At 45.7% G+C, this 9,251-nt stretch overlaps 1 non-coding gene across 1 annotated transcript; it reads right to left on the bottom strand.

Moving 5' to 3' along the window:
* Positions 1-4,514: 4,514 nt before the first annotated feature.
* Trnak-cuu lies at positions 4,515-4,587 on the bottom strand. Its single transcript has one exon. It is a non-coding gene; the product is annotated as a tRNA-Lys (tRNA).
* Between the last annotated feature and the right edge of the window lie 4,664 nt (positions 4,588-9,251).

The following is a 9,251-nucleotide window of genomic DNA, read 5'->3' as shown; positions in this document are numbered from 1 at the left end:
TCAATTCCCAGCAACCACATGGTGGCTCACAACCATCCATTATGAGATCTGGTGCTCTCTTCTGGTGTGCAGATATACATGGAAGCAGAATGTTGTATACATAATAAATAAATAAATAAAATCCTTTAAAAAATGTAAAGTGTCACATTATGAGCAAATGTTAAGAGCATCTCTGATCTGAGCCACCTGGGAACCAGACTTCTATATGTCTGCACAACAGAGCACCCTGGTCCTTAGGTCATCTGGGGCCCTGCAGGGCTGATGGGGCACGTGGCCACCATCAGCAAAAGAGCTTGGAGCCAGGAGTCCCCTCAAGCACCTGTTAAATGCTTCTTGGAGAAAGACTCATTTGGGACACATGCTTGCTGTGTGACCTTGGACAAACTACTTAACCTTTCTTTGCTTCAGGGAGGTGGGAGTGAGAAACAAAATAGGAGCGCAGAGTGCCTACCCCGAGAGTCACGGAGAGAATTAGATAGCATAGTGTGCTGTTCCCAAAGGCTGGTGATGTAGGCTCACCCTCCCAGCCTCCTCCCCTCCATGTGATACCTGGACACATCCATCAGCCGAGGCTCGTTGTCACTAGACTGCTCAGCCTCAGTCCCGCCTGTGTGAGCAGAGCAAGGTCCAGGATGGTGGAGACGGACAACATCGCCCTAACTGACAGTACCTCTGTCCCAGTAGCCCTCATGAAGGGCAGGCATTGAATTGAAGGGGAACGTGTCCTGCACATTGTCCTCGGAACCCCGAGGAAGCTGATGACATACTGGAGTGTGGACGTTAATGCAATCGTTGGATAATTCAATCACTTTATAGAAGTTGATCTGTCCTTTTTATTACAATTACTGTCGGCTGGGGTGTTTCGTTCCATCATTGAAAATAAACATCATTTATCATACTTGTAAAGATTAGCCCCCGACAGCTCCTGCTCTTGCTTTGCATAAATGTGTATTAATGCTGGCCCTGCCCGCAGTGTGAGGAGAAGTCTATAATTCACAAGACTGATTAGGACCTGTCACCGCTGCTTTAAGTAATGTCTTATCATGACTGATACTCCCAGACTAGAGAGCCGAGGCTAGGGAAGGAGGGGCTGCTCTGGGAGATTTATGGTGGCACTGGAATGAAAAACAAACCGGGGACAGTGGCATCTGTTTCCTCTGGGCTGAGCTGTGCCCACACTGGCGCTCCCCTTTATCTTAAAGCCCTGGCCCAACCTGCAAAGGCTTCCATGCAAGTGTCAGGTCTGTTCTCCCAATGGCCACAGCTAGGTTCCCAAGGGAGTCTTGCAGTCCATGCATGGCCTCCTCTGAGACTCCACTGAGCTTCTGTACTGCCAGCCCCACCCCCTGTGGGAGCTATCTACCCAGCAATTATCTGTCAAGAGCCCTCAGGTGGGGCACACAATGTTGTCACCCAGTGATCTCCAGCTTAGGTCTCCTGGGCTCTTCCTCAACCTTCCCCAGAGCCTACTGATTTCCACTCGCCTATCCTCTTTGTGTGTGTGTGTGTGTGTGTGTGTGTGTGTGTGTGTGTGTGTGTGTGTTACATTTGCATGCATGTACTGAATGTGGTGAGCCAGAGGAAGATATCATGTATCTTCCTTAATTGCTCTCCCATTCCCTGTATTCTAAAAATGCAGTTCTCTTTATTACTTTTCATTATGTATATGTGTGTAGGTATGTGCATATTAGTGCTGTTGCTGTGGAGGCCAGGAGAGACTGTCAGACACCTTGGAGCTGGAGTGACAGGTGGTTGTGAGCTGCCTGATGTAGATGCTGGGAACCAAACTCTGGAACTCTGCAAGAGCAATACACACTTTAAAACACTGAGCCCTCAGCCCTCCACCTAGTATCTTTGAGACAGAGTCTCTCACTGACTTGCAAGCTTGCCAATGCAATTAGACTAGTTGATCAGAAATCCTTAAGGTTTTGCCGGTCTCCGCCTTTCTGGTGCTGGAATCACTGGTGTGCTGCTGTGCTGGCTTTTTTTCCCACAGAAATTCTGGGGGATTAAATTCAAGGTCTCATGCTTTCATGGAAAGCACTTCACTGGCTGAGTCATTTCTCTAGCCCCTTGTCCTTCTTCCTGTCTGCCCTGTCCATCCTCCTGTCTGACCTTGTCCATCCTCCTGTCTGTCCTTGTCCATCCTCCTGTCTGTCCCTGTCCATCTTCCTGTCTGTCCCTGTCCATCCTCCTGTCTGCCCTTGTCCTTCCCCTTCTGTCCTCCACATTACAGTATAATACTCTAAACTCTGGTGACTTCCCTTACCTCGAAGACAGTGTCAAAGTTTGCTGGGAGCTGGGTGCCATTGGGCTTTCTGGCCCTTCAGGGACTTTCTGCATCTCCTCTCTCTCCTTCTGTTGCTAGACCTTTCAAAAGCTCAACCTTGCTTGCTGCTGTGGCTCTAATGTGAAATGCTCCTCGTGGGTTTCCATGTTTGCATCCTTGGTCCCAGTTGTGGCACTGCTTGGGAAGGTTGTGGAACCTTTAAGAGTTGAAGCCTCACTGGAAGAAGTGAGGCACTGGGGGTGAGCCTTGAGGTTTTATAGCCTAGGACCATTTCCTGTTCATTCTCTGCTTCCTGACTGTGACTGCAATGTTACCAACTGTCTTGTGCTTGTGCCGCCATGCCTCCCTACCATGGTGGACAGTATCCCTTTGAACTGTGAGTCACAATAAACCCTTCCTTAATTGCTTCTAGGTATTTTGGTCACAGCCAGTTTGAAAAGTAACTAATTCATCCACCTTTTCCTCCAGCTGGCTCAGGATTTTACAACCCTGTCTATGAGCTGGGTTGGCAAAGGCCATTATAAACCAAAGTAAAAAAAATAATAATAACAGTATAAACTCTGTTCTGTGTAAGAGAGTCCTAAGAGTAAAGGGAAGCAGAGGATACTGGGATCTTCTAGGAGTGCCCAGGCTAGCTAGAAACCAAACCAAGCCAAATTATACCAACTCAGAATGATGACAAAGTTGAATCAGATGAAGATGGCAAGAAGTAGGACTTAGGAAGAAGGACCAGGTCTCTTACCTGAGCAGGGGCAAAGATTTTGAGAGTTTGAAATGTCTCTGGGATAGGGGAGGTGCCATAGTTGGTGACAAAAATCTGATTTTGACATCCCCAGAACTTCTGTAAAAAAAATCTAGGTATAGTTTCATGCATTTATAATTTAATGCAAGGAAGATGGAGACAGGCATAGCCCTGGGGCTCACTCTCCATCCAGCCTAGACAACTTGGTGAGTTTCAAGCCAACAAAAGACAAAACAAGATGGATGGTATCTGAGGAATGACACTTGACCTCTGGCCTTTACACATCAATGCATATATGCATATTCATACATATATGAGCATACATACATGGACACATATATTATTTGTGCATCTATGTCTTGTTATTTTTGGTTGTGTTTGTTAGTGTCCTTTATTCACAATACTGTTTGTGCACCAATCCTAAAATGGCTGGCCTATACTTCCATTAGCTGTCTTCCCAGGAGAGAGTCACCATCCACAAGTGGCAATTTACAATTAAATTAATTAAAATTAAATGCAAACAAAATTTCAATTCTGCATCCCACTCAAAGTATGTCAAGGTCTCAAAAGTTCCCATATTTGTCATCTTTCTAGAAAGTTTTGTTGGGTATCCTGTAGGCTTAAGAGATGCTTGGAGAGCATGGAGGTGCTGTGATAGGTCTGACCATGTTTTTATTTGGAGGAATTTGGACTTTGGTATTTTGGGTTAGGAAAGCAGTGGAATTCATTAAGCAGTTTAATGGGCCATACAAGTAGGAGCACGGAAGACAGTAGTGCTGACTGTGATTTGAACTGTGGGGAGATGGCTCAAGAGGTTTCAAAGTAGAAGAATTTTAGTATGTTTCCTAGAGATTATTCCTATGATATTTTGGTGAAGAAAGTGGCTGCTGTCCAAAGAGTCTGCCTGAGCAGATTTGGATTAATCCTGTTGGAAGAGGAAATCTCAAAACAGCCTAGTACAGACTCGGGTGGTTGCTAGTGCTCATGCTTTTAAAGACTTATAATGAAAAGAAGCAAGCTGAACAAGGGAAAAATATAAAATGTACAATTTGAAGAGAAAAAGAACACCAGGAAGTGGAATGGAGCTAAATCCTGTGTTCAAGGAGACAAAAAGATTAAGAAATAGAATAAAATATACTAATAAATAGAATAGTGGTGACAAGTGGCAAGATCCCACCCAGCTAAGTTTCCAACTTGTGAAAAGAAATTAAAGAAAAGCTTAGAGCTGGGTATAGTGGAGTGTAGGGGACAGTAAGCCATGCCTGTTAGGGGCTAGCTACAAGTGTACCTGACCACGCCTGTTAGGGCGTGGTCAAGGTGAGGTCAGGATAGGTTCTTAAGCATCGAGGAGCACATGGGATGCCCCTTCTCTCTGGCCTCGATGCTCAGCTGCCGTGGGCATGCTCTGGCTTGTGTTTGGCTGGTGTTTTTCTAATAAAAGGATATCCTTATCATAAGCTCCTTTCGTTCTTCAATACCTGGCACCCAACGTGGGGCTCGAACCCATGACCCTGGGATTAAGAGTCCCAAGCTCTACCGACTGAGCTAGCCTGGCAGCCAGGCCAGGGAGTGAAATGTGGTAGTTTACATGTAGTTGACCCCATAAACTCATAGGGAGTGGCATTATTAGATGTGGCTTTGTTGGAGTAGGTGTGACCTTGTTGGAGGAAGTGTGTCACTGTGGGGGTGGGCTTTGAGGTTTCTCAGTGTGACACTCAGACCCCTTCCTGTTGCCTGTTCAAGATGGAGAATTCTCAGCTGCTTCTTCAGCACCAAGTCTGCCTGCATGCCACCATGTCCTGCCATGATGATAATGAACTGAATCTCTGAACTCTAAGCCATCCCAATTAAATGTTTTCTTTTATAAGAGTTGCCATGGTCACGGTGTCTCTTTGCAGCAATAGAAACCCAAAGACAGTGGTACATACCTGTAATCTCATCTCCAGGGAGGTGAGGTAGGCACAGGATACCAGAAGGTCAAAGTCATCTTCTGCTATACAATAGGCACAAGGTCAACCATGATGATATGTAACTCTGTCTCGAAAATAAGAGAATTTAAAAAAATTAAATTATAAAAATTTAAGTTGTAAATACTAAGAACTAAGGTAACAACTTTGTATTTTGGGGAGGATTGGTGTGCTTGTGAATCTACGGACCAGTAAAGGCCTTTCAAAGCCTCTTAATTTGGGGGAAGTTTGAGGTGATGGAAAGTTCTGGAGAACTCTAGAAAGCCAGCAATGGAGCTGGAGCTGGACTCCAGCCCATTAGGGCGTCTTTCATTCTCATTACCCCCATTAGTGCTTTATTGTATTAGTTATAGCTAATTTACATTTTACTGAAGCATTGAAAACAGATTGCAGATGTTTGGAAACAGATGTTATCCTAATGTTAAGGCAAGACCATGAATATTTATGATGGTTATTGCCTGGATCAAATTACCTCCCTTAAACAGGGAGTCAGGCACGTTCTGACAACTTTGGCCAGCACCTGGGGAGGGAAGACAGACGAGTATTGAGGAATTTTTGGGCACACTTCAATTTTCCTTCATGAGGGATCTATTTTTTTTTCTTCTGACTTCCAGGGAACAGAGGTTGGTTGTTACAAAATACATTTATGGATCTCTCTGCAGCAGTCACTGGCAAGGTCCGGAGTCTCCAGCTGGCTTTTTCCATGCTCTCCTTGAAGAAGGCCCTGCCAAGCCTTCCTCTGACCTAAGCAGCTATGGATGCTGCCCAGGATGAAAGAGGGATAGCTGGGTTTCTTCATGCCCACCTGCTGGGGGCTGGGGAGACACCAGAAGAAATCAGACTGACTCACCACCAAGAAGGGCTTGCTTTCCCTCCATCCCTCTCTTTCTTTCTCTTCTCCTTTTTTTCCTCCTTTCCCCGCTCCTTTCTCCCTTCCTCCTTCCTTTTTTTGTTTTGAAACAGTCTCATGTAGCCCGCACTAGTGGGCTTCAGACTCACTGTGCAGCCAGGGATGAACTTCAATTCCTGATCCTCCTGCCTCCACTTCCCAAATGCTGGGGTTACAGGAGTACACCGTCAGACATGGTTTATGCGGTGCTAGGGATAGGGGCTCTGTGTGTGCAAATATTCTGCTAGCTAGGTTAGACCCCTAGCTCCCAAGAAGGGCTTTCTTCTCCCGCCATCTATGTTGGTAGGATGCCAGCTATGGAGTGCTTCCTTAGCTGTCATAGGAGAGCCTACCTTGAATTTAGGACTGGTGGGGAGGACTCTGCTGAGTGTAATGGGCAAAGTAATGCTTGACTTAGGGCCTCAGAGTCCTCTTAATGTTTTGGTCCCTGTCATGTTACTTTTCCTGGGAAGATGTGAACAAACACTTACTGATTCCAGGTGGAACACTGTGGACAGACAGAAGAAAATTCCATCCAAGTCCAGATTAGTGAGCCAGTGAGGTTTTTGGAGATACAGGATTGGGGGTGAGGGATCACCTACAGGAGCATGGATGACTCAAAAGCAGTTGTTTCACCAAAAGTCCAGCCAGCATGGGTGATGCTTCACAAAAGCTGTACCATACAGCTTCCTACATGGCTTGCAGGCAGTTGAGAAAGTGCGTCCATCAGATTGGCCTGTAAGTAAGTCTGTGGTTATTCTCCTGACTAATGATTGATGTGGGAGGGCCCAGTCCAGTGTGGGCAGTGCCACCCCCCTAGACAGATGGTCCTGAGTTGTATAAAAAAAAAGCCATCAGTAAGCAGCACCCTTCTGTGGTCTCTGTTCAGTTCCTGCCTCCAGGTTTCTGCCTTGAGTTCCTCCTCTGACTTCCCTCAGTGATCAAACTTGATCTGGACATTTCAGTCATTCCTTCCTCCCTCCCTCCCTCCCTTCCTTTCTTTCTTTGAAGATTTATTTATTTTTATTTATGTGTATGTTTGTGTGCCTACATGAGCTTATGTATACCACAGGCATGAAGGTGCCCTTGAAAGCCAGAGGGTATATACCCCCTGCCCCTCAACTGGAGTTAGAGACAGTTGTAAACTGTCTGGTGTGGGTGCTCTCTGGAAGCCATCCCTCAAGTCCCAAGCCCTTTCTTACCTCCATTGTTTTGGGGCATAGTGTTTATCACAGCAACAGAAAGCAAACTACACCATTTCCTGAGTCTTAAGCAACCCCCCCTCCACCCAATATGGAATACTTCCATTCCTGGGAAATTGCTATTCAACTGTACCCTCTCCAAGTATTTGCATTTATTTTATTATTTATTTTATCAGCACCTGCCAGTATTCTTAGTGGGCCTGTCTGCCAGGAGCAGCAACCCAAAGATCAGCTGGTACCGACTCTCATACTCCCTTCTCTGGTTCCCTGACTCTAGGTGGATAGAGCCTGAGACATAACTCATTCTCTAGGGTCTCCCAGGGGAGCAGGCTGATGGCCTTTATCCCCCTACTCATCTGTCTTTCTTCTGGGGCCATCTTAGGCAAACTTTTACTTGGGACTTACTCCAGGCTGACTTCTGGGGTAACTTTAGCAGGCATGTGCAACCTTTTGATAGCACAACATGAATATTGTCATTTACAAAGGTCACAGTAGGAGAAATGGACCATCAAATTATAAAATCAATCAATCAATCAATCAATCAATCAAAGGATGGCCTGGGCAATTGCAAAGTAATTTCATGATGTTTTAAGTAAGTTTATATTTTTGTATTGGGCGTCATCCATAGCTATCTTGGGGTATAAGAAGTCTATAGGCTGCAGATTGGATGAGCCTGAAACATATGGAGAGCCCTTCTGGATGAGTTCTATACCCAGCATTTGGGGGACAGATGCTGCGTGCCTGAGAAATCCATGAGTAGGCAGGCAGTTTTAGGAGCTTAGGGGTAGGCATTAAAGGAGGGAAGATGAGCTATGGGCAGCTGCTAGCTGCACCTGTGGGTCCTCTCTAGCACTCAGAATATGCTCCACTGTGGCTGGGAACTGTCCCATCTCAGTATAGCCCTTCTAGGTGGGTTCCAGGAAGCCCAGTTCCCACAGACAGAAATAGAAAGGTTGACGGAGTCACTCAGGACATAAAAATGTTTGTGTGTGTTGTATGCTTTTGTGTGGGTGCATACAGACAGCATGCATATGGAGACTAGAGGTCCATTTCAGATATCTTTATGGATCACTCTCCACTTTATTTTTTGAGGCACGATCTCTCATTGAATCTGGATCAGCCAAGCTGGCTAGCCAATGAGTTCCAGGGATCTTTTTGCCTTTGCCCACCCTATCCCCCTTACTTTGCTTTTACTAGGTTCTGAGGAGCTGACCTCATGTCCTTTTGCTTGCAAAACTTTCACTTTACTGACTGAGCCATTTCCCTGACCTCTAATTCAATCAGTTTTTATTCAGAGTCTTCTAAGGTAGCAGGGATTGGGCTGAGCACTGAGGGATTCTGGGTCAGTCATTGAGTAAGATCTCTGTCCACATGGTAAGAGGTGATGAGGAAAACAGATGTGACAATCCAGGCAAACCTTGGGTAATCTAATGGACTGATTGACTTGGGACCTCCTGTGGATAGCTGTGTCCACAGATGCTCAAGTTTCAAGTACCTTAGAGAAAACAGTGCAATGCTTACTTAAAAACATAGGCACATTCCTAGATCACAGTATCTGACATGTGACTGCCAGATAAAAGTCCTCATGCTGTGATATCTAGGAATAATGACAAGCAAAAGTCTCTGCGTGTTCAGTCTGGGAGTGTACTTTTATTTTTATTATTTATATTTTTACCCTGGTTGGTTGACTCTGAGGGAGCAGAACCTGAAGATACGGACAGTCAACTGTACATGCACAATAAACATGGAAGGCCGGAAACGTAGCTCAGTGCTAGCCTAGCATGCAGGAAACCCTGTTCCATTTGTAGCACTATGTAAACCAGGCATAGTGACACACACACTGTAATCAGCTGTGCAAAGTCATCCTTGGCTGTAGCATGAATTTGAGACCTGCCTGGGCTACATGAGAAACTTGAATCTTTTGGAAAACAACACAATAATCTAAAGTAACAATGGATGCACACAGGGCTAGAGAGATGGCTCAGAGGTTAAGCCCGTGCAGCCCTTCCAGAGGATGGAGGTTTAGTTCCCAGCGACCACAAGGCAGCTCACAGCCATTTGCAATTCCAGTTCCAGGGAATCTGATGCCTTCTTCTAGCCTCTTCAGGCAACACACACACACACACACACACACACACACACACACACACACACACACACA

This window comes from Cricetulus griseus, chromosome 5 (assembly GCF_003668045.3).
Source record: "Cricetulus griseus strain 17A/GY chromosome 5, alternate assembly CriGri-PICRH-1.0, whole genome shotgun sequence".
NCBI classification, from domain to species: Eukaryota; Metazoa; Chordata; class Mammalia; order Rodentia; family Cricetidae; genus Cricetulus; species Cricetulus griseus.
Note: the sequence above shows the minus strand (reverse complement) of the source record. Positions and strands in the feature narration are given on the sequence as shown.